The 24,099-nt window shown below is 43.4% G+C and overlaps 1 protein-coding gene across 4 annotated transcripts in view; it reads left to right on the top strand.

Moving 5' to 3' along the window:
• BACH2 (BTB domain and CNC homolog 2) overlaps positions 1-24,099 on the top strand; it is a 191,277-nt gene that overhangs the window by 22,572 nt on the left and 144,606 nt on the right. For 3 of the 4 annotated variants that reach the window (XM_061369810.1, XM_061369812.1, XM_061369809.1), the window contains exon 2: positions 20,576-20,662. The gene's annotated coding sequence lies outside the window, so the exon portion shown is untranslated. Of the gene's footprint in view, positions 1-19,466; positions 19,858-20,575; positions 20,663-24,099 lie in introns of those variants that run through there. The other variant, XM_061369811.1, reaches the window with a different exon arrangement.

Here is a 24,099-nt window from a genome sequence, read left to right as displayed (position 1 = left end):
CAAATGGGGAAGATGAGATAGGGTGGATGTTAGCATAAAAGTTGTCATTCTCTGTATGGGACAGCTAAGACCATGCTTGTAAGCTCAGACCCACCCCACGTATTGAAACAACATTCAGTGTGGGTTTTGGTGATTATTTTCTTTGCCTGGGGAGGGGATTGTTTGAAAATTGGCTGCTCATAAATATGTAGTGAGGTCTTGGTGCTCTGGACAGTATTATACTGCTCTGAAAAACTTAGAGCAAAGCTATTCCAATATGTACCCTTTTGGATCCTGCATATGAGGAGTACTGTAGAGGTAGGATGGATGGTACAACAGATGTAGCCCTATGAGTGCAAAGAGGAGGGTAACTGGCCTAACAATGATGTAAAAAAAAAAATTAAAAATCATCTCTTTAGTGTAATGCTTTTGATAAGTCAAGGGGATGGCAGAGGGTTTGGTGCAGGTCATAACATGTAAGTAAAGCATGAACATGACCATTAGCAGTGAAGTCCAGCAAGGAAGGTGCCCTGTTTTATTCATATTACATATATTATACTTTTTGGGGTGTTTTCACAAAAAACCCCAAAACAGATGTACCAATTTTAATGTACTGGACCTTTGCTTAGTAACAAATGGTCTGTTTGGAAAACCTATACATAGTAGTATTGTTTTAGTGGGTGGAAATCCTTGCTTGGGCTACAAGCACATGTTTTGGACAGGACGTATTTTGGGCACTGTGTGTAGAATTTTACATAGCAATTGCCCTCTTTGCTTTTGTGGGTAAATTTTTTAGCACTAAAATATCAAGCTGCAGCACTGTGCTTCATTGTTAGGTTCTCTGACCTTTGCCTTTAGTTGGAAAGGGGTCAGGAAATCTTTGTTTCCTAGAAGCTGCCTGAAGTCACAGAAGAAAGCAGAATCCCTTCTCCTAGCAGCATACGAAGTGACCTCTCGGTGCAAGCAGAAATAACTGTGGCCACGTGAAGGTTGTATGGAAGCGTAGCTGTGAGAAGTCAGTGATTACGGGAAGCAAGTAAACAACAGGGAACTGGATGCTAATGTTGGTTGGGTCAGATATGCAGACTCGTGTAGTTTGCACTAGTTGTGCTTACCAGGGTCTGCAACCCACCTCTTACCAAGCAGGCGTGAGCCCGTGGAGCAGATGTATATGCACTGCTTCAGAGGCAAGATCCAGGTGTGGGCAAGAGCAGGGTGATCATACAGGGAAGAAAAATCAAAGCTGTCTCTTCTCTGACTCTTGGAGTGTGGAAGAAAACAAAAAAGCAATCCAGAATGGTGAAGACGAAACATCTCAGACTCTTGCCAGTTGGAGAACTGCTAATAATGTTTATAGTCTTGGAACAAGAGACAACAAAACAAGTTACTTAAGAAAAGAATCCATCATTCTGACAAAAATAGAGCTTTCAGCTGCTGGGTTTTTGTTGTTTTTTGTTTTGTCTGAGCCTGTGTTTCTCCAGCCAATCAATCCTGTTACTGAATAAAACTCTAAAAATCAACTTAATAAGATTAATGTCTGTAAATATTTGTAAAACCTATGTGTTGTACAGTCTTTTAAAATGAGATTATGTCATGTTTATAATAGTTACCCATATTTTGTACCCAGTCTGCTCTAAAATCGAACAGTTTTCATTTTTCTTGCTTGTTTAATTTCATGCTTAAACCAATAAGTTACAAATCTGCATGACTGCCCACTTATTGTTACACTCAGAATAATTGCACTTAGTCACTGTGCATGGACTTGGATTGCCACAGGGTGTTAATACTTGCTGTTTAAGCAAGCATGTTTTTCTGAAAGCTGGCTCATCAGGCTGTGGAATGCAATGTTTACTACATGAAGTTCAGCCTGGAACTATTACAGTTAGTCTGTGATCATTAATAATGCGTAGAATTAGTGTCTGTCTTTTTAAGGGTGTTAGGGAAATTATCTGCTAAGTGTGGGATAAATGCAGGAGAAATAAGTCTTAGGCTTTGAGAAAAGGGGGTTTGTGTGCTTTTAATAGTCTTCTTAAGAATCTTTTTTTTTTTTGCCTTTGGTTTTTTTTGTCCCAGTAAGTATCAGGTTTTTGGCTATGCTCTGTCCTGAATACCTTGTTTAACCAGAGGAGAATTTGTGATTGTACAAGCTAATGATCAGTTCCCTTATTATACTGAAAGACTTGTTTCTTTCCTGTCCAGGTTAATTTCCAAGGTGTAGTCCAAGTGTTTAGTTCTAAACACTGATGTAGAGGGACTTTTTTTCCTAGTGAAATTTTCCTGTGTAACAGAAAGAGCCCCGGGGGCACTGACATTTGAAATGCCATTTCACCTTCCTTTATTTTGTTAATGTGTTTGCAGGTAATTAAAACACTGAGAAATTTAGTGGCAGCATCACCTGCTGGAGTGTGTTTTACAGCAGAAAAACAAATAATGAAGGGGGGTAATGGTTTACTTATGCCTTCTGCTGAGGCCATTCACCATGCCTGAAAGCAGCCGATGCTCTGCAAATGCTTGGCACACAGGGATGCTCTGCAAATGCTTGGCACACAGGTGAGAACAAAGAACCCTTCCCCTAGCAGGTTCCCTGCACCAGCAGGTGAGGGGCTGCTTAGAAGCACCATGGGGTGAGTGCTGGGTGAAGCCTGAGGTGCTTTTCTTCCTGAAGCAAGGTGGATGATTCTATGTCGGACTTGGTCAGAACTGATACTTGGGTTTTAGCAGGAAAGCATAACTTCTAATCTGTAAAGGGTCTTCCCACAGTGCTTGCTTTAGGGATTAAGAATGACATGTCAGTAGCGGGCTGGGAGGAGCATCTGTGCAGTTCTGCAGAGTGAGAAAACAATCTTTAGGTTGGAATTAGCTGAGTTAGTCACAATAACTGTATTGTGGAGCTGCAGGTGAGGAGCCAGGCACCGCTTCATTCTTCGCAAAAACAGAGGGAAGGTTTTTTATAATGTACCACTCTTTCAATATTTATTATTTATTGCCATTAAGCATAGCTGCTCCTGACCTAGGTGATTTTGTTTGTTGGTTTCCTGTTACTGAAGGTACTTGGAATATCCAAAGGCATCACTGTTATTCACAAGCCATGCCTGGCAGCTTAATATTTTGTGTTTCAGGTGGTATTTGCTTTCCCATGTATCATATTTATAAATATGATATCTATTTTCATTTTTCAGTATATGTATTACAGTAAAAACATAGGGAACAAGGACTGGAGGACATCATGGTTACAAATACGCTTTCATTTATATTTTCTTATTTGATGCTCTCTTGTTGATCTTTTGCTATCTGCGCAAGGAATGTTTTAGTAAACAATACAGATTTTGTAGAGAACACAGAGGAGTATGTATGTGTGCAAGACAAACTTACATACTTTTCCTACTACATTAGAATTTTGTTTTTTTTAGATTTTAAGTACTTGCATTATTCTTAACAGTGCTAATACATGGAGCATACTGAGATATATTCTACACATATCGTTTGTTCTTGGGCACCAGTATAACATACGTGGGTGTCAACTGCATATTGCTGTGGTTTCAACCAATTTATGATAGTTTTGTCCTGATGCAAAGCGTATGCTAGACCCAGGATTGCCACCCACTTTAAATGCTGTTAGCAGATAGCATTTATTCAGTCACTTTAAAATCTTAACACTATGAAGTGGTTTTAAAAGGTTTAAGTCTTTTTAAAGCAACTTTCATATTCCGTCTGCATAATATCTACCCTTGTTGGTACTGGAGCTCATTATCCCATAACATGTAACGTAGGTGTGGAGTTCCACTGCGTTAATGGATTCAGTTTAGACCACTGAGGTCTCGAACCTCTTAGAAGAGCAGGGACATCCTTGTTAAGTGTCTGGACAGGATACAACCGACCGAACAGCAGCGTTCTCTCAAAGCTCTCCTTGATCCTCTGGATGCAGTCCAGGGAGCCAATCACTTCGAGGAACACACGTGTCGGAGCACATGACCTTACGTAATAACCATGCGTGTGAGAAGCCCAGAGGGCAGGTAATCCATGGGATGTCCAGTGGTGACGCTGGCAGCGGGTTGCCGAGTTCCTGCACTGGGGGGGTTTGCAGTGGGTTACCTCAGGGTTTCTGCAAATGGCATCCTGCAGCTGTTGTTTGTCCTTCTGCTTCTCTTATGTAGGAGTTAGGCTGGGAGAGTGGGGAGTGTGGCTCGTGTAGTCCATGCAGAGATTTCTGAAGGAAGCTCACAGGGCTGCATGGATTGATCGTGTTGCCTCCAGTCAATTCTTCGGCTGAAATTAGCTTGGAGATTAGAAAGGATGAAGCCACAAGTGAGCACACACGAAGTTACAGAGCAATGAACATACCCGGAGAAATGGCAGAGTAAATTTTTTGTGTGTCACGTAAACAAATATGTCGTAAACATTCAGCACCTGCTTGTTGGGCTTATTTGGTAGGTTAGCCTGTGTTGCCTAAGAGCTTAAGTTAAAGTGCTTATCAGTGCTCTGCTTGATCTTCAGGGATGTACTGAGCAAAACAGGCTGAACTTTTTCACCCCTTCCTCCATTTCTGTGCATGTACAATGGAGGCTACCTGCTTTCCTGGGGCTTAGAGAGGATTAGTTCCTTCTTATGGCTGGCTTTAGAGAGGAGAAGCACTAAGCTGGGTGGTGTGATGTATGTCTGCTCTGATGGAGATGGGAAGGGAGGAGGCACCGGGGTGCTCCTGGAGAGCGAGGAGCATTAGCTGGTGAGGATGGGGTCAGGATAGCCCCTGCGTGGGGTGGAGTGAAGGCCACCAGTGGCCACAGGGAGACCCAAGCTGCATGGGGCTGGCTGGCACTTCTGGAATGCCTGCAGCCTGCTCTTCAAAGCAGGAAGAATGTGACAGGCAGAGGCAAAATACGTGTGGCGTTTCAGTAAATACAAGCACAAACCTATTGGCTTTAATCAGCTTATGAGAAACAAACTGCACCTGAGAGATGCACGTGCCAGGTTTGCAGGGTGAGCTCTCGTTTGGGCATGCGTGTCCCTGTGTCCTGCCTGGGCGCACGCCCTAGGGTGGGGGATGCTGACTTCGGGCTCCATCACACAGCCTTGTGCCTACCTGCCCTGGGCCTCCCCCCAGAAAGCCTGCCAGGAAAGGAAAGCCTCAGCACTTGGATGATCCAGCACAGATTTGGTGTTCACCTGGAAAACCATGCTCAGTGCCTGCTTCTAGACAAGTTCAAAACTGGTTCAAGACAAATTGCCTTCATGTAGCAGAATTGGAGGCACAGATGCTTACCTGACTCTTCCCACTTCTGTCCTCATGAGCTCTCTGTCATTCCTGTTAGTCCCCATTACCTCTGCAGTGAGGGCATGCAGCTCCAAGCTGCCCTTCAGATTAATAGCTGCCCCATCATCTGCTTGGTGGTGTCTCTAGCAGGTTCCCCTTCCTGCCCATTCCTCTCTCCACATCCTCTGGGGTTTAATTCCATGTAATTTGGCTGGATAATGCCCAATAGGCCAGGGTCTGAAATTGGGTGTAGAGCTCCCAAACTGTGCAGACTGAAGGAATGTCCAAGTGCATACATGACTTCCAGTGGACTCTACATCTGTTGGTTAAAAATCAGCTGCTTTCTGACATTATCTCAGTTTTCTTTCTTTTATTTTTTAAAATGCTTGTTCCTCGTCCCTTCTAAGAAGACAAAAGGCTGTAATATTGAAAGATCATTTTATAAGTCTGGGGAGAACACACTTTTTCCTTGTGCAAATTAAAAGTAATGTTCCGTAATAAATACCATGCAGGAATTGATTTTCTCCAGGTAACAACTTTGTGGGCTTGATCTAGTAAACAGCGCTGCGCGTGTTGTGTGTAACCCTGCAGTATTTGAGGGCTGATCATGCAAGAATAGCAATCACATTCCAACATTTTCAGGTTCCAAAGCATCAAACATAAGAGCAGCAAAACAAAAATACCTGAAGTTCATTGACTGTTTTCATCCGAGTTTGCCAGTTTGTAAGTGTGGTGCTACTGCAAAGCACATCACAATTCAGTTAAAAGGAAAAAAGATATTTCATGCTCTTGAAATATTTAACACAGGAGAAAAACAAAGGAAAAGGCTCTCTTGGCATCTGCATCTGCTGTGGGGTGGATGATTTCTTTGTCACTTGAAGTTCTACCTGAAGCTGAGACAGAAAACCCTGGCACTTCATTATCATCAGGCTTCCTGCTGTCTCTTTCAAATGCAGCTGGCAAGCTCCTTGCTTTTCCATTGGATCATGAACGGGGACTCTCCAGCTTGCAGGGGCTCTGGGAGAATGTGTGAGCAATTGCGTAAGTCCAGAGAGGAGCTGCCAGGGGTGGTTCTGTAGTAAAGGGGCTCACTGTTGAAGTGAGAAGTAGGGCAGGAAGGGCAGACACTGCTGGCCCCTGACGCAGAGGAGGAGCCCTGTGATTCTGGACCAGCAAGTGATGTCCAAAGGATGCTTGCTGTATCTCCCTCTGCATCAGCTGGAAGAAAGGATAGGGCATGTAGGGTATTGCTGTTTTGTCTGGCTGTGCCCATCTGGTACTTGTCGAGGTGAAAGTTGGTTTCTAGAGCTCACATAAAATCCATCCATAGGTCTGAGTTATTTCTCTGTGCCTTGGAAAAAGTAAACTTGTGGACCTGGAGTTCAGCCTGAGTTCTGGCTAAGCATGTGCTTAAGCCTGCTAGGAGCCTGAGAGGACAGTGCTGGTCTGGGAGTGAGGGGAGCTGGACCATGATGTGCCAGTCTGAAGGAAGCCAGTGGGGATGGTGCCCTCAGGGGGTGTCAGAAGAGAGGCTGGTGTTAGTGCCTACTTGGGTCAACACAAACCTAGAGGGTGAAGTTGTCTCCCCAGGGCGGTGATAGTGGACACTGATCAGGTGCTGTGATTCTGCTGGTTGCACAGGTTGTGTTTCTCCTGGTTTTACCAAGAGGTGTTCCTTCATGGGAAAGTATTTGCCAAAGCCATGTGTACCAGTTGGGCTGGCAGCAAGCAGATGCCTCTGCTGCCTGGGCAGCCTTCAGCAGAGCTGAAGGGCTGCGTGTAGCTGTTACCTCCTCTTCTGGTGGTGAGGCTGACGCACAAGCACATGCACCCAGTCCCTCCCTGCCCAAGCTACCAGCGCTGCTCTTCTGCAGCCAGTTCTCTCAGTGTGGCATTACCGGTCTCCTGTTTTGATGGCTATGTTTGAAATACCTTCTTGCTGATTATGCAAAGTATGTGCTCTTCATCACCACGTGTTGTTGTTTGAATGCTGTGTTGAGTCTTCACTTGAGACTTAATATTTCTTGAATATTATATGGTAGTTGCTTCCAATTTTCTATTGCTTCATCTGCTGGCCACTTCAAGTTAAACTATTGTTATAGCTTTTTTGGTGAGATCTGTTACACATGTTCTGATTTTTCTTTTCAGTTTCATTTAAATACTTGGCAGCTTAAGTAAACCTTCTTGCCTCAGATGTTTTGTTTAGAAGAACAGCTTCCCATTTAATCAAATATGGAAGTTTGTTTAGTTAATAGGGAGACTGTGTAGTGCTGCTGAGTGGTAAACACTGTTGTGGCATACAGCATTAAACTGAGTGGTGCATTTCTTAAAATTTGAGGTTCGTATGTTGATTCCTACATATATCAGGTTCTTAAAAAAATCCGTTACTGCTCTTCATGAAGAATTCTGTCACAGCAGTTAATGTGTGCTATTCTTCTAGATTTTATCCTTTGTGTAGTGTAAAGGGCACAGAGTTCCCCATACTCTGTGGAGGTGACTGAAAAGGTGCTTCTTCAAAAGGCTAATGAGTAAAAGTGGACCTTGGCAAGAAAAATGCATCAAGGTAATGTGTTCCTTAAGCCGTGGCTCTGAATCTTCCTTCAGTGGAGCAGGAGCAGCTGGAGTCCTTTGGAAACAGTGCTGAGTATCCTCAGGTTCAGAAAGGAAAAAAACCCAAAATGTCCTTCTGGAGGACTGAGAGGAAGAGAGGACAGTGTAGAACTTGTGAAGGCACGAGATGGGAATGAAAGGCACAGAAAGCTGCATAGATGGTGGTGGGTTTTATCTCAGCCCTCTTCCAGAGCTTAAAGCCCCCCATGGTGTGTTGGTGATGCAGTGATAGCTCTTCTGAGCTTGTCCTTTCCGCTGGGTAGCGAAGGATGGGAAATTTCTGCCTAGAATGTGTGGGAGCTGGACCAGGTGAAATGAAGGGTGGTGGGAAGGGGTCCCTGCTGAAATGTTGAGTCATTTGTTTAGTAAGATGACTGTGCTTGAACCAAAATGCGCTGATGCTTCCTCACAGTCTCAGACAGCTTTGTTCCTGACTGGCTCTGTGAATCCACGTCCTGCTGTTTACCCCGTGCATACAGTATTTGGCTGTGAAGAGGATGAGCCCACATAAAGACTTGTATGAGGAAGCACAAGATCTCCCAAAGATAGGGCAGAATTGTTCCTTAATGAGTGTTCAGCACAGTATTTCATAATGGACCTTCAGAAAAGTATGAAAAGTATTTGCTTTGGTGTCTTAATAACCTCTCCGGGCAAGGGAGCGGTCTCCTTCCCGTGCATAGCTGCTGTGAGCTGGAGCCTTGACCTTCACAGCCCCTCTGCCTCCTGCACGTCATCACTTCCACCTGTAAGATTTTGTATGTTACAGTGAGGCTGCTTACAGGCTGGGATTTGACAGTGTCTTTTGTAAATTAGTGTTTGGAAAGGAAACCAAGGGGCTTTGCTGGATGCCCATGAATTCATCCAGGTGCTTGTTTCTAATGCAGACAGTGTCTCATTCATGAACGTAACCAAAGAGGATGTAGTCAGTTGTATCATTTTTTCTTTTTTAACTGAAAAAAGTGTTTTTGTAAGTGATTTAAAAATGGCTTTAAGTTAAAAAAAAAATCAAGCAGGTGTTATGCTAAAATGAGAAGTGCTTTTACGGTTTCACAGCATATCTGGGTGGGGTTTTTTTCCCTCTGTATTAACATTCCCCACAAAAGCAAATGGATTGAAGACGCCAAGCAAGTGACTGATCATAATGGACTTTTAGGTGTGGACTATTGCTTGGGCTTATGCTGCTGTGGGGTGTCTGACAGTTTCATTCCAACTGCAGAAGAGTTTGATTATCTTAAGAGTTGCAAAGCAAGGAAGCGTAGGACAAAAAGCGTGGGTTACTGTTGAGATGTTATAACCCCAAATTAAAACTAAATAGGCTGAAATTGCCTTTTGTTTCCATTACTATTTATCCCTTCTTAAGATAAATGAAAACAGTGTTAAACAACTATGCGTTTATTTTTACAAATGTCTAGAAAGTGCTGGAATATGAAGATGTGAGCACGACATGCTACCACCATCCCACTGCAAGACCACATGGAAGCATTTAATTGAGTGAAGAGACCAGTTTCTTTTGTTTCAGATTATGGGATATTATTTAAAACCAATTGCAGCTTATTGTTTTTAAAGTCAGTTATTTGCAGCCAGTAACCTCTAAACACCGCCTATTTTGGCTGTGTCTGCTCCACACATGCCAAGGCTGGGAGGAGAGAGGGGCAGCCAGAGCCAGGGGCATGAGCCCTGTACTGCCCATGGCTCATATGCACCAGATGGTCCCACCCTGCAGCTGACCCGCTGCTGATTCCCTTTCCTAAATCTTACTGATTTTCTCCTCCATAAATCATCAGTTCCCTTTCCTAGCAATTAATCATTTTGCTTATTTTTAGTTCTATATTTAATCCTTCCATTCATCAACTTTCTTGTGTGTTAATTTTCCAATATTAAAAGAGTAGTATGCATTTCTGTGCCAGTTCAGATCTCTCTCTGTGTACAATTGCCTTTCTTTTGGTGACCATCCACAAGATGCAGGAGGAGGCAGCAGTACTCCTGCCCCACCTCAGATGGCAAATACAACATCCCAACAGCGTATGGTGGCTTTACTGTTTAATTACTCAGTGAAGGCATGGTGGATCATGATATGTTTATGTTCTTTTCCAAAGTCTGGAGGAAGCTCATGCCCGATGAATCCAGCTGGACTCTTGGCCTCCCTGGTATAAAAGAGATTGAATTGCTCTTGGGTAAATTGCATGTCTGATAGAGTATTTTCTTTTACATGTGCTGAGTTCTTTCCTGTGAGGGTGATGTGGCACTGGCACAGGTTACCCAGAGAAGCTGTGGCTGCCCCATCCCTGGCAGTGTTCAAGGCCAGGTTGAACAGGGCTTTGAGCAACCTGGTCTAGTGTGAGGTGTCCCTGCCCATCTCAGGGGGGTTGGAACTGAATGAGCTTCAAGGTCTCTTCCGACTCAAACCATTTTATTATTCTGTGAGGTTTTATTTGATTGAAATCTACTTTCTTCTTGTGTGACAAGACAGAAACACCATCTCCTGTTTTATCTCTCTGGTTTATTTTCTAAAACACCTATTTTGAGCAGACCAAATGGAGCCATGTTACCCATAACTAGAGCACACCTTCTTCCAGTTCAGCAGTGCTGCTGCAAGGATTTTGCTGTCCCTCCCTTTCCTTTAGGCATCCATTGCTGGCGTGTCCTCATTCAGAGCCCGGGCATGGGGCATGCTGTCCTGCCACCACAGGAGGGCAACCCAAGCCATCCCTAATGGCGCGACAGTCTGTCACTTAAATGGGAGAGGTGTTTATCAAACGATTTAAAAACCATCGTTGTGTGGATGTGTTTCTCAGGGTGTTTATGTTTTGCGACACAGCACAGTCTGTCAGTTGAGCAGTCTGGTTGAGTGATAGCACATTTGTTCCAGGATACACCTGCAACACATATGTAGACTTCTCTCTTCTTTATTTTACTTGTATGCATGAATTCCACATAAAACTTCAGAAAAGCCACATCACGTTTCTTAAGTGATTCTTCAAACCAGCCCCAGACTTGCAAAATGGTTGTCAAGAAGGATGCGGGGATGAACTGAGGTGTTGACACTTGCAGCAGCAGTTGGAAATTAATAACCTGGAGCCCTGTGTCCAGTGGTGTACAGCTCCTTAAGGGACAAACCTGGCCTGAAGAGTACAGGGGAGCATGTTGAGTGGGCTTATAGCTCTGCATTTGAATGTGTGTATGCATTGCCGTATCTTTGACAACATGTGCTGCCTGCATCTTTTATAATTCGAGAACTTATTCAGATGTCTGAATAACTTCCCACCTCTTGACTGCAGGTTGATAGTGGTGCCCTTTGTGGATTCGTGTGGATAAATTCTCTGCAGTACATAGCGTTGCTCTGCCTTTAATGTGCATACAGAGCTGCTCAGATAAAATAAATTCATTGTACCTCGCTGCAGCTGTCAGTGAAAGGAAACTGTGCATTTTTCCCTTGAGTGTTAGGATAGTTTTTCTCCAGCCTTTCTTTCTTTTGAAAGCCCTAGTAGCATGCTACTTTTCAGATCTCTCTCTCTCTCTTCATGGAGTAAAAATCACTTTTCTGCTTTTCTTGTGTTCAGAATTATGTAAAGCGGTTGCTGAACATAAACATGCAACAGTAAATGCCATAGAAATGTATTCTACAAAGATTCCACTGTTAACCACACCAAAGAAAACAAAAATGCAAGTTTCTTCAAATCTATGTCACATGCAGGAAGTGACATTTGAATTCTTACTCATTTAGAATTAAGCCATCTTAACCATTTTCCTCTTTTAAAGTGTTGACGATTTTTCCGTGAGTTAAAGGTTTGTCTTGCAAGCCTTCAAAATAAATTTCCCCCTTTTTTTAAAGAGACTTGAGCTATTGGGCTTTTCTGAGATGATAGTACACATGTGAGTGTAAGGACTGCATATATTTAGTTGGCTATTTGAAAGCCTGTGTTTGAGGACTGACCTCAGAAGCATTAGGAAATGGTAGTCCCACTGCTTATCTTTACACTTCATGAAAAGCATTGTTTAATTCTTGGAAGAAGAGGGTATTTCAGTCTTGCTCAGTTTCTTTACTTTGTTCTGATTTGCTTTGCTTCTCTTGCTGTTTTCCCTGGTCCACTTCAGTGCTGGAATATAGTACCAAAACAACTGTGTGGGTTATGACTTTTACTCCCAAGTTTTTCAGTGTTTTGTCATGTGGAAGCCTTATGTTGAGTCTCCAGCAAACAGATTTTCTTGAATCCAAACAAAAAGTGAGGACCACAACATACAGCCAGTTTTGGCTGTGAAATCAGGGTCAAAGTCATTTGCGCACATCCAGTCCTGGAAGTGGTGAACTTGGGCTTGCCCAAGTGTTGATCTTTCCCACTGCTTGGGGCTGAACTTGCATCCCAACAACAGATGATGTTTGGGACTCCTCTGGATGGCAAGCTGAGCTGTCAGTCCCCTCCACCATTCCAGTTGTCCAAACGAGCTTTTTCTCCTTCCTTTTTGAAGGAGTTTTGCTGGAGTAAACCTCTATTTTTCCTTATTGCTGATCCTTCTGTGTCCTGATTGCGCTGAAGGTTGAACGCAACTGTTGATGCTCCTCTGAAGCGTGAAAGGACAATGTGTTTGTTTCATTTCTCAGGCATCTGCCAGGAGTATTTCATAGCGTTGAAGTGTTGAGATGTTATCTCAATCACTTAAATGCTGTACTTCAACATTTTCCCATTGCTTGGGTTGAAAACAAAATACCAAATTTGAAGTCCGAACGCACTTTCAAATGGAATATGATATTTAATGTACTTTTAGCCAGTACATTTATCACAGTTGCTAATTGGTACAATTTTTATCATTACTGTTGAATCATCTTTATCAGAATACATGTGCCTTTTATCACTTCTCCGCAGCATTGTGGAGGAATAAGCCTTTATCTCCTGTGCATCTCCTGTATATTATTCTGTCAGCCAGAAGTGTCTCTTTTGGTATTCTGGAAATGTTGAAAGATTTTAAAATGCAGTCTATTGAAGAAAAAAAAAAAAAAAAACTCTGTTAAAAAAAATAAAAAGAAGAAAAAAAAAATCTTGTTAAATAATTAAGATGCTTTGGGCTTTATCAGGATTGACAGTGTTCTTGCCATAATATACATATGCAAAAACTGTAAGAAGTTTAATATTTTATAGCAAGGATAACTCCAAAACCTAAATCTGCTGGCTTGTTTCTATGGTAACAAATATTGAAATATGTCTAGCCAACACTGTACCCCCCCATTTAATTTCTGTCTATGGGTTCTAGGAATTCATTAAAACTGTAGAATCCTTTTAAAATTGGTGCGTTCTGCTGTAAAATTCCCTAAGATTAATGTTGAACATAACTTTAAATTTTAACATAAACATTTCTTTGAAAGAGATTTCTTAGCAAGCGAGGGATTAGGGTTATAGTTCTGAGACTGTATGCACATTGATCTGGTATTTCTGTTCTTCCTTGGCAAGTTGAAATGTTTTTTTTCTCTGTGCATGACTATACTTTAAAAAATGAAGTTTCAGTCTGTGGATTCTGCTGAAAGTATTAAAGGCTGCTTAACTGGAATAGTCTGGCTGGAAGACAACAACGGCATGAAGTCAGCACCTGCAGGATTAAATTTAGTGGTCTGGACCTCTTGGCCATGGGTAGTTCTTAGAGATCCTATCTTACTCTTAAGATTAAAAGGATCAGTTGCTGGGAGCTTCAGCCTTCAGTTAATTGCACTTAACTTTGTTTATTACAGAATATTTTCTAGGTATCTGATTTAAGCCATTTTGTGCCTGACATCTTCTGGTTGTTTCCTTCTTTTGAGGGCAGCTTGGCAGTGTTGGGAAGTAATCTGAAATGCTGGCTGTGAGATTCCATTTCCCCAGTGGTAACTCAAACCACAAGCACCTAGTCCCAGCAGTAAGAGAAATATTTTGAGACTTTGAAGTGAAACATCAGGTTGATACAGCATTTTGCATCTGGTTGACTAGCCAGCATTAGATGCAGCTGGAAGCATAAAGACTTCCTCCCCTGCCTGCGGGGACTCTGGTTTCTGCTGGCATGTAGTAAAGATAATGAGGCAACAGAAAGAAAATTTCAGAAACCGAGATTTGTGCTTAACAGCTGTGCTTCAGGAGCCCATGATTGTGGACTAAATGCATGTTTTCTCACAGGCTAATAGCTTCCAACCTTTTTTCCTCGAAGAGACAGCTGGGTAGTCGAAAATCAGACCCAGCAACCTTAAAGTGATGCCTCGAAGGGCAAGGAGGTGCAGATGGAACCAGGAACTGAAGTACTCCATAAAAGCAGAAAGTGGTGTTCAGAAAAAGTGTGGTTCATTCACTTGTATCCTTCCGGAGTAATAAGGAAGACAGTGGGATACTTAATAGGCAAAGTATCATCTCCATGGTCCCATGCCGGAATGAGTGATTTCAGTTCTGAGCTCAAGGCGTAGGCAGTGCTTTCCTAGAGCAGGGAGGATAGTAGCTGAGGCAAAAGCCTTTTAAAGGTATTTTTTAAATCCGAACAAAAATTCTGAACAAAAATTTCTGAAGGAACTGACTCAAGACTCTCTACAAACAAGTGAAAAACTTTTGGCCTTCCATTTCTTATGTTGAATGTGGAGCAAATTATTTTTCTCTAAAATAATCCATTTTTCTTAAATAGAGACAAGAATGTATGTAACAAAAGGAGTTCTGTTTTGAAGCTTTCTTACAGTGTATTGATGGGCTTGCCGTATTTATTTTCAGGAAAAGTGAGCAGGATTGAAAGCAGGATTTTACATGTTCATGGAAGCTGTGAATACTCCTGTTCAGTATGCTTGTAATCTTTCACAGGCAGAGCAAGGCTGCTTGCTACAGCACAGCCAGTTGGTAGCTGTTGGGAAGCTTTCAGGATGGACAAATGTGTCCACACCAGCTTTTCCACCTTACTTTAAAGTATCTGGTATATATCAGGGTCCTACACACCCTTTTTGACTTTCAGAGCTGTGAAATGAAAACAACTTGTATTCTTTTGTGATCAGCTCTCATATTCTCATACAGTGCCTGTGCAATTAGACACATCAAATTATACTTTGACTCACTCCTGCAGTTTGAAAAAGTACTTAGCATCAGGTTTAGATGAACTGCTTAGTAAAATCCTGCAGAGAGTGAGCGTGAGTTGAGAAGTACCCATGAGGGGTAAGATGCCAGTAGTTACACGGTCTGCTTGGCACCAGGCAAAGGCAGAGTTTGAGCCACGATTACCACTATTAACCTCTGTGGTGTTTGCATAGGACAGGAGACACTGGTTTTTGCAGACCTGATGTCAAGTATTTCCTTTACCATAAGCAATCCTGTAGGAAGATGCATACCAAATGATTAAAAAATAACAGGCAGCGTGAATGCATGCAGAGAAAATCTGCTTTGATAAAGACTGTTTGTTTCCTGCAGGAGTTCTGTTGTAGCCCCTTGCGAGAGGAGCAACAAGAATTTGTAGAACTGTATTCATTGCAAATGTCTCTCTCAGTGCTTAGTGCTGTCATGAGAGTGGGGAGTGGTATTTTTTTTTCTTATAGGGTTTTGGGAGACCTGCAGTTTGGAGCAGAAGGCGAAAGGCACAACTCCAGAATGTCTTCTATGTGATATTCCCAACCATAATGTTACTGAACGCAAGTTGCCCTGCCCCATTTCCCTGCTGATTCAAAATGCAGTTTCTTATTTTTTTTGCCTCTGGAGGCAAAATTCTGAGAGGTCAGGGGTGGCTCTGCTGCGACTTCTTTTCTGTCCTCAATTCCCTATCCTTATGGCAGTGTTTCTCTCTATAGTCACTTGTGCCGTACTGGTTAAAGACAGAAGATGTTTAGCTTAACCCCGAGGCAGCTCAGACCTAGTACTAGATTAATTAAAAAGCAGTGCTGTGCCCTCCACAGTAGCAGAGATTTGTTTGGGAGGGGAGCGAAGGGAGGAGTGCTGTGCACTGGGGGCAGGAGGATTCATCCTGCCTGCCAAGATTCCTGCCGTCAACAGTAGAGCCCTGCGTGTAAGGGGAGCGGGTATCAGCTCCTCAATCTGCCACGCAGCTCCCCAAGCTGGGTTTCTCCTGCAGTGCTCTGTTTGTAAGGGAGTTGTTCCTCCACTGGGTGTTTTATTTTCCAGAGTTGTTTTAACCCCCTTTTCCATCCTGGGGAAGCAAAGCCCTTTGGCAGAGCGGCTAGGTAACAAAGCTGTGCGTTTCTCCTCCATGTTATGTACTTCATACAAGTTAAAAGACTTGTTCTGCCTTTCATCTTGCGGACTGTTTTCTGCAGATATTTCCTAACTTTTCCCATGACGTTTTCGCCTGGTTCTTCAGAAGACTGCACGGGCTGAAAGAGACTATTGTTTCCGCAAGAGCACAAGCATGTGCACATCAGCTAATCTGGTTGGTACAGGATTTCAGAAGTGGGTGTTGGACTGAGGAACAGGATTGGGATGTGTGCGGCTACGGATTCTTGCAAACAGCGTGCTCTCTTATTCTGTAAACAATATCACATTTCACTTTCGAGGTTCGCTGTTCGTGTTTCTCCAGAAGTTGAACTCTAGTGCCATGAGACATAAACAAGGAAATGGTGTACAGGAAGATTGTAAAAGCTTTGGTTAGCAGAGCTTGGAAAGCTGGTTTGGTTTTCAGTCCTGTGCCTGGATAGGTGTCAGCTACTTGATTATGTGGAGACTCAGCATGTTTATTTTTCGGAAACACGTTGTTTATTTTTCACAAACATCTCAGGTTTAAAATTCACACTTCATTGTCTTCCTTGCTTTGTCCTTCCCCGTGTTTGGGTTTTCATTTTTGAAATATAGGATAGACAAACAAGTACCTTTTAGCCTGGTGTTTAGGAGGCAGACTTCAGCAACTGAGTTGCGTTTCCCAGCTCCTGAGGCACCGCAAACTGAACCTCATACTTAGAACAAACTCTTCCTGCAAAATAGTTTGCACACAAGACATGCTGGTTGGCTTTTTTTATATAGGATGTTATTGCCAGGGGCCAAAGCAACCACTGGTGGTGGCTTTTGTTTTGCGCTCGGGATCTCAGAGGATGCAACCTTGCCACAGATTTGTTCTCCCTTTTGGGAGCATTACCTAGAAGATGATGTCAGGATAACTCCAGCTTCCTGGTGGTGACCCAGATCTCTGCTGGCTATGAGATCTCATCTCCACTGGGCATGGAGCAGAAACAGCAGTTGCATTCTTAACTGCTCCTCTGTGGGCATGCTCCTGTGTGGTTTCCAGGCTCTTCAGCGGCTTTGCAGCACCTTGGCTATTGCTGGTGACATGACTGGTGGTGAAAGGCGGGGTTTTCTTCCACGGTTTGGTTTCAAGTAGGTCTTGTACGAGGGTGTGTGGCAACTCCAGGGTGTTTTTGCATACTACTGTATGTGTGTGTGTGAGACAGCATGAAAATCCTCAGGAGTTTTTTTAGCAGCGACAACATTGTATAACTGGCAGTTCACTCTATCTCCATGTTAACACAATTTCCTTGCTTGGTTGGGAATAGTTGCTGCTTGTGAATGACTCCTTGGAACTAGAGGATGTACGCTGGGAAGGCTGGCACTTGATGATAGTTTAAGAATTGATAAGGATCGATACTGTAGTTTGTTGGTGGATTTTGTGTGGCTGAGATGCCTTTTGACAGGTGCACAGGAATTCCCAGGTGATGATAAATTGGCCATAGCCAATTTTGTAAGAGGATCAGGAAGAGAGATTGTGAAGTAAGGAGGAGTCAGAGCTTTGGTTCCTTTTCATCTACAGGCTGCTTTATTTAGCAAAGAGGTTATAGTCTCGCCCATAGCCACATGTGGTTTTAGCACCTTTGGACCAAACTTCTCTGTTGGCTACCCTTGAAGGGTTTTTCCAGTGAGACACAGCATGGGATAACTAGCTTGCTTTGCAGACCATCTCACTGCTTGCCCAAGTGGTGTTTCTGAAATTGCACCTCCTTTTCAGCAGCTCATGGGAGCAGTACAGAGCACTGGAACCAAACTGTGAAGCTGCCTTTTCCTATCCAAGACTCCTTTTGTGTTAGAGTCCTTACTGCTATAGCCAGGAATATTTGAGGCATGTTTTTACTGACAGTTTCTGCTCTGCACTCCTGGGGATTGGATGTAGGGCAGTTTAGAGGGTTGCTAACAGTGGAACTCCCTATTTGCAGTCAGTGAGTTCATCAGAGCCCTAAATTATTTACCTTAAAGAATTCAAGCCCTGAATTATTTACCTTTAAGGTCTGTCTTTCGGCATTGTGCATTTGGTTGACTGTAGACCTGTACTCTGTTATGCACTATTGAATGTCTAAGGCAGCATAAATAGCTGGGGCGGTTTCAGCTATTTGCTGTTAATTTTATTTTCGTACACAAACATTACAATATAATTAAGGTCAGAGTGTGACTCAGTGAGATATAAAAAGGATTTGTGCAGACCTAATTTTAAGCCTTGTAGATGCATGGACAGTTTTTGATTACATTTCTAAATATGTGATCACGCTCTTCCTAGAAGTCCCTTGCCTAGCACTTAGTGTAGAGCTGTAGCCCTGGGCTGGCGCCCTGTTCAGCATCTTGGTTTTTCCCCACTGTTTGGTGTTTAGCCCTGGGCTTTTATTTATGGCACACTACACATAAACTGAATAAGTTTGTCTTTTCCTCACAAACTTGTTCTGTTTATCAGTGTCAGGCTTGAGGGTTTAACAAATGATTTGGGAAGCATTGCCTCATCTTTACAGGAAGACAATTAAAACAAGAGGACAAAGAATCTTGAGGATCTTGCAGCCTTGCTGCTGAGATGTCTGTACACCACGTAGTGTTCCGTGTGCTGAGAGTATGGTTCTCTTTGCTGTGACTGTTCATTAGTTTTGCTTGAGAGAAGCTGGGATTTCAGGTTGGTTAGGAACTCGCCATTAATGGCCACTTGGGAAATGCTGGGTTTAAATGACTTTAGCAGTGTTGCATTGGAGCGGTGTGTCAGCTCTCCAAGGCATGGCTCATCTGCCTGAGTGCTGAGAGGGGTGGCAGGGAGTGGCAGGGTGGCTGTGGTCTTCACTAACATCTGTCAGAGTTGTCCTGCTCTTTTATCCTATAGCCCTGATGCTCAGCTCAGGTCTGTCCCATGTGCCAAGTGTGGCAGGAGAGGGCGAAGTGAGCCACTGTAGGCAGCACTTGCCCACCACATTTTCTTCCCTTTTCAGTGCTTCACTCATCAATGTTCTCTCTGTGCACCAAAGAAAAAAGGCAGGAAGCAAACAAATGGTAAACAGGGTCCGCCAGTGTTGTAGAGGCTTGAATATGATTCATTGGCAGTGCTGTGGCTGCACAGCCACTGTGCAGCTCTCCGTGCTGTTCTTTCCTTATCCTACCTCCAATTTTCCATCCCCATTAAGTGAAATTTCTTGTTATGTATTTTTCCCTGCCACCCCCTAGCCTAGCTCTTGGCTGCTCTGTGTTGAGTGTAGATGGCTCCAGGTGGCTGGGGCCGGGGCTGTGGCAGGGAGGTCACCTGGAACAGGAGAGAGCTTCAGTCCTTGTCCTTGCTCAGGAAATGGCCCAGCCTGGTTGAGACCAGATGCCAGAGGCAAAGGCTACCTCTCTTCTCCTCAGCCCTGGGCTTGACCATACTCTTTGCTTTGTGTGGCAGGCACATGGCTAGTCTCTGCTGCTGGAATTTGTTGAGTCTTTCCAGCCACTTTCTCAGGAATAGCTCAGTCAGACCACTGTGACTGAAAACTTGACACAGAAGTTTCTGGCAGACATCCATGTTGATGATGGACAGAGTATGCCAAATGTCGGAGCCCTGAAATAGCAGGAACGGTATCACAGCCGTATCCCCTAGCCCATGCTGCATGGCTGTGTGTAGTTCATGTGCCCTTCTGAAGGTGGGCAACAGATCACGTACAGATTGTTGAGTTGTATCTCCTTATGTGGTTTGTTTTGTTCCCTTTCAGAGAAAGCAATGAAATACTGACATTGATGGCATTTCCAGTACTGAAAATCCAGTGGCATTCTTTATTTACTTATGATGTGTCTTCTGGCCATTCAGGGAGGCTGGTGGGTTTTTTAGAGGTTGTATCTTCAGTTGGGTTTTTACCATCTGGGCTTTTTTTTCTTCCTTATTTAAGTGTGGAAATTTCTTATGTGAGGTGTACATTTTGGTTTATTGGTGTATTGGTAGGAGAATTTGACACTGAAACTTAAAGCTACTAATATGTGAACTGAGAAGTAAACACACACCCTTCAAGAATTTTAAGTGGAGTTACTGTGGAAATAGTGTTGTAGGTGCAAAGTTCAGGGAAACTGTAGGTTAAGTAATCAATGTAATTTTGCAAGTATTTTTACATTGCTGCTGTGGTGGTTATTAGTGGCATGTGTTTACTGTTGAAACTGAAAGAAACTTAAGTAGCTCTCTCTTCGCTCGTATTTCTGCTTTTGGTACCCTGAATGTCTGCTTGGCGCTGGTCCTGGTGCTGCCAGGCAGGAGAGGGCAGAGAATTTGGGTGCAGGAGAACTGCATTGTCCTGCAATGAACACTTGCAAGAACTGCAAGTGATGGGCTGTGGTACTGTGGCTGCCCCCAGACTTTTCACTGTCGCTTCTATTTGGTCAGTGTGAATTTTGGGGAAAGGACTTCTTGAGTAACATCTTCATGAAACGTGGCAGAAAACAGAAGACCTAAATATTTGCTGAGAAAGCCAACCGCTGTAACACGAATAACGGATAACTGTGCGGAATAAATGAATTTTCTCTTTTTGTGTTGTTTTTCATACAGAGCGATGAGGCAAGAGAGAAGTTTTTAAAAACTGAAAAATGTGATTGCGTAAACATCGTTGTTGGCAGGAGGACTCAGTGGATTCAGGTAATGATGTGACACTGCTTTTTATTATGCTTTAAAAGCTGGCTATGGTTCAGGCTGACAGTGGCCTTTTGTCAGGGACTAAGGAGTAGAGGAAGGTGACAAGAGGTATGACAAGAAACGGCTGGCTGTTATGTTAATTCAGACCAGGCAATGGGATGTGAGTCTTCCCGCAGCATGGGTGAATGCTGAATAGGACAACGTTGCTGGGACTGCAGTAGCTTCTTTCCTTATGCCTGTCTGTTGAATCTGAGGCTGTGAGATTGTTGCTTGGTTTTTTGTTTGTTTTTATTTTTTTAGATAAGTTTTTTTAACTCTAATAAATTCTCTAATTCAGCCTCTTACAGCCCCATCAGTGCAGGCGAGGAAGCTCCATGGCTGTTCTATGGAGGAAGGTCAAATGATAAGCTGTCCCTTCAGACTGCAAAGCTCTGAAGCTATGAATATTTCCCTTGAATTCCCTCTTTTGAAAGGTTTCTGGATCAGGGCAGATCATTATCTGTTAAAAGACCCAGACCTAGACCTTTAATGCTTTAGAGGACTACCACTGGTTGTTTTCTGTGTGTGAACAAAGGCACACAGAAACCTAATGTGTGCTGTTTAAACATGCTACTAATACGTTTGTAACAACCTTATCTTAAAATAATGGACTTCTAACATACTTAGATCCTGGTCTGTAGGCAATGTAAGTTGCTAGCTTAAATTCATCTCATGTTTTTAATCATTTTATTTCCCTCATTGAGGGGGAGTGGAAGATGAAGTGGGGGAAGTTTACAGTGCTAAAGTGCGCTCGATGTTTGTAACTGGGGTCAGATCCTATCCTCAAACTTCTTAGGCAGTCCCAGTGAAGTCATCAGGCTTTTCACAAGCATATAGGTTTTCCTCTCATGTATTTGATTCCAGGATAAGGTCCTACAGTGTGCTTTTACTGTGAACTGATTTCTTACATCTATGAGGATATTTGGAAAACAAGTATCTTTTTCGAAGTAGGCTCTTGGTTTCCAGCACTGATTGGAGGGGTTCTGCAGTATTTTACTGAGAAGCAGATGAGCAGAGCTCTAGTTGCCTTAGACTGAGCTGGTTTTAACTGGCGAGTCCTTTGCATTTTCTTTGTTCTTTCCAAGTGGGAAAAATGCAGTTGTGGCTTTGCGTTGCTGTTGTCATGACCAAGAAGGACATTTGAAGCATGTGAATGGGTGCCTTAAACACCCATTTGATATTTCCTAGAGCCAGCTTCTTTTCAGTATTAAATTGCATACTCTGGGAAGATAGTTGCTGTATCAACATTGGTATAATGACACATTATTAAAAAATCAATATCCAGTCATAGAAACAAGTCCTGGTGTAAGCAGTTGGGTGCTTACAGCTGCGATTTGTATGTATTTGCAAATGTAATGGGCTTTTTTTTCTTGTAGCACTGGTAACTTGGATAAACACCGTATGTGTGACTCACTGCAGAGTATAAACTTAAAGGAGCAAGTGTGGGATTTACTTAATATCCTATTGCTTACATCCCTGAATACTTGCATTAGGTCATGAGTAATCTTAAATTGGCCAACCTGAGAGGAAAATTACTGCTGATGTCCCATAGGTGACTTCAGAAATAAACAGAAGGATGTAAGTGCTTCAAAAACATAAATAGTAGTTAGAATTCATAAAATCATAAACATATGGCACAAGGTCTTCTAAAATATTACACTTGAAAGCTTTTTCATAGTTTCATATAGATCTTGTTTAGTTATCACGGGAAAAGTAAATATTTTCATTTGTTTTCTTTAGAGCTCTCTTGTTCCATTCCCCTTTCTTCTCTTCCCCCCACATTTCTTCTCTTCTTAATTTGGTGGGATTGGGGAACCAGCCCCCAGTGTGCCTAGAAAGCCGTACTTGGGATCAGGAGATAACACTGGTAATTGTCCTTCTGTTAGGTTCATTCTTGAAGTCCTTCTGCAGTGTTGGCATGGAGTTGATGTAATCCAAATTGAATATTCCCTGTGCGCATGTGTGTGTGAGTGAGATGCAATGGGCACTGCAGTGGCTCCTGGACTGGTCAAGAGCACACCTATATTTTTAACATGGTACCCCAAGCACTGGTCATGAAGGATGTGATCCCTCTGTGTGTGTGTGTATGGGGGGTAGCACAGCATAGCATCCCTGCTCTCCCTACCTTTGGTGGGGCGGCCGTGGTCCCCAGCCCTTCGGGCATTGCAGTGGGCAGGTCAGGCTCCTGCTGAAGGGGAGTGAAGGAGAAAGACGAGGAGCAGAGGAGTGGGGGGCCGGGTGGGGAGGGGGAGCTGGGGAGGAAGACACAGCTCCAGAGGGAAATACTCTGTGCTTTGCAGTTGCTTGTGTGGATAGAAACCAGATGGTGCGCTGGAACACCCGCTCGCTTGGGCGGTGGCGGAGCCAAACATATGGTTAATGGTTAGGAGAAAGAGCTTTGCGAGCCAGGGCTTTGCTGACTGCCTCGCATTACAGATTGTTGCAGTGTGTCATTACATTGCCAAACTAAGTGCTTAATACCCGCTGCAGGCGCTGGGCAGGCATTTGCAGGAAGGATGCTGAGGCTCCCCGGGTAGGGTGGGAGGCTGACATCACGTGCGTCCCCCCGCCACACCTCCCCACGCCTCGTTTTCCCACTGGAAATGCTGTAAATCTCTTTTACAAGCTCAAAGCCTACAGCAGGCAATTTTCCTGTTCTGCATGTCTTTAATCCATTTATTTCCAACAGCATAGGGTTGGTTTTGCCCTTTTTTGTGCCTTTTTTATTTGGTCCCCAAGCAGTCAAGTTCACCTAGGCTGCAGCACTGCACTTACATGCTCAGCATCCGAAGTTCCTGCTCTGGGATCTTTGGGTGACACCAGACCCATGTTATCTAAGGAACTGCTGAGCTCATTCATCTCCTTTTCACGGCCCGCTTCCTTTTATTTTTAGCCAAATCCGTCAGGCCTGACAGGCGGGTAATTTGAGCCAGAGAAAGGGCAAAGCTCCAGGTCCTTTCCACAAAGCAATTCTTCTCCTCCCTCCTGGGAAGGCTCCAAACTTGGCCTGCTCCAGGCAGATGGATTTGTTGAGTCATGTGAGATCATTTACACAAAAACACAGCGAGGCAGTGAAAAGGAGAAAAAAAAAAAAGGAAAAGAAAAAAGAGAAAAGGTGAGGGGGGGAAGGAGGGTGGGAGAGCGTGCGCTGCCGGGGCTGCTGCGAGCGTAGGAAATGTGCTTGCGAGGCAGCTAGACAGAGGAATGCAGCAGATTCATTCTTGTATAAGGTAATGTCTCGTTTACAGTACAGGGTGGAGCCAGCACAGAGGAGAAATCACTCAAATGCAGATTACTCATTTAAAACAAAAATTCTTCTTAAAAATAAATAAATATAATAATAATAAAAACTAACAACTCAAGCAACAAGCAAGCCGTGCGCACGGGTGCGCAACAAAGGC

The sequence above is a fragment of the Neopsephotus bourkii genome, unplaced genomic scaffold (genome assembly GCF_033783945.1).
Source record: "Neopsephotus bourkii isolate Nb327-2 ecotype Australia unplaced genomic scaffold, CSIRO-AGI_Nbou_v1 NB_1511, whole genome shotgun sequence".
NCBI classification, from domain to species: domain Eukaryota; kingdom Metazoa; phylum Chordata; class Aves; order Psittaciformes; family Psittacidae; genus Neopsephotus; species Neopsephotus bourkii.
This window is presented reverse-complemented; position numbering and strand designations above follow the sequence as displayed.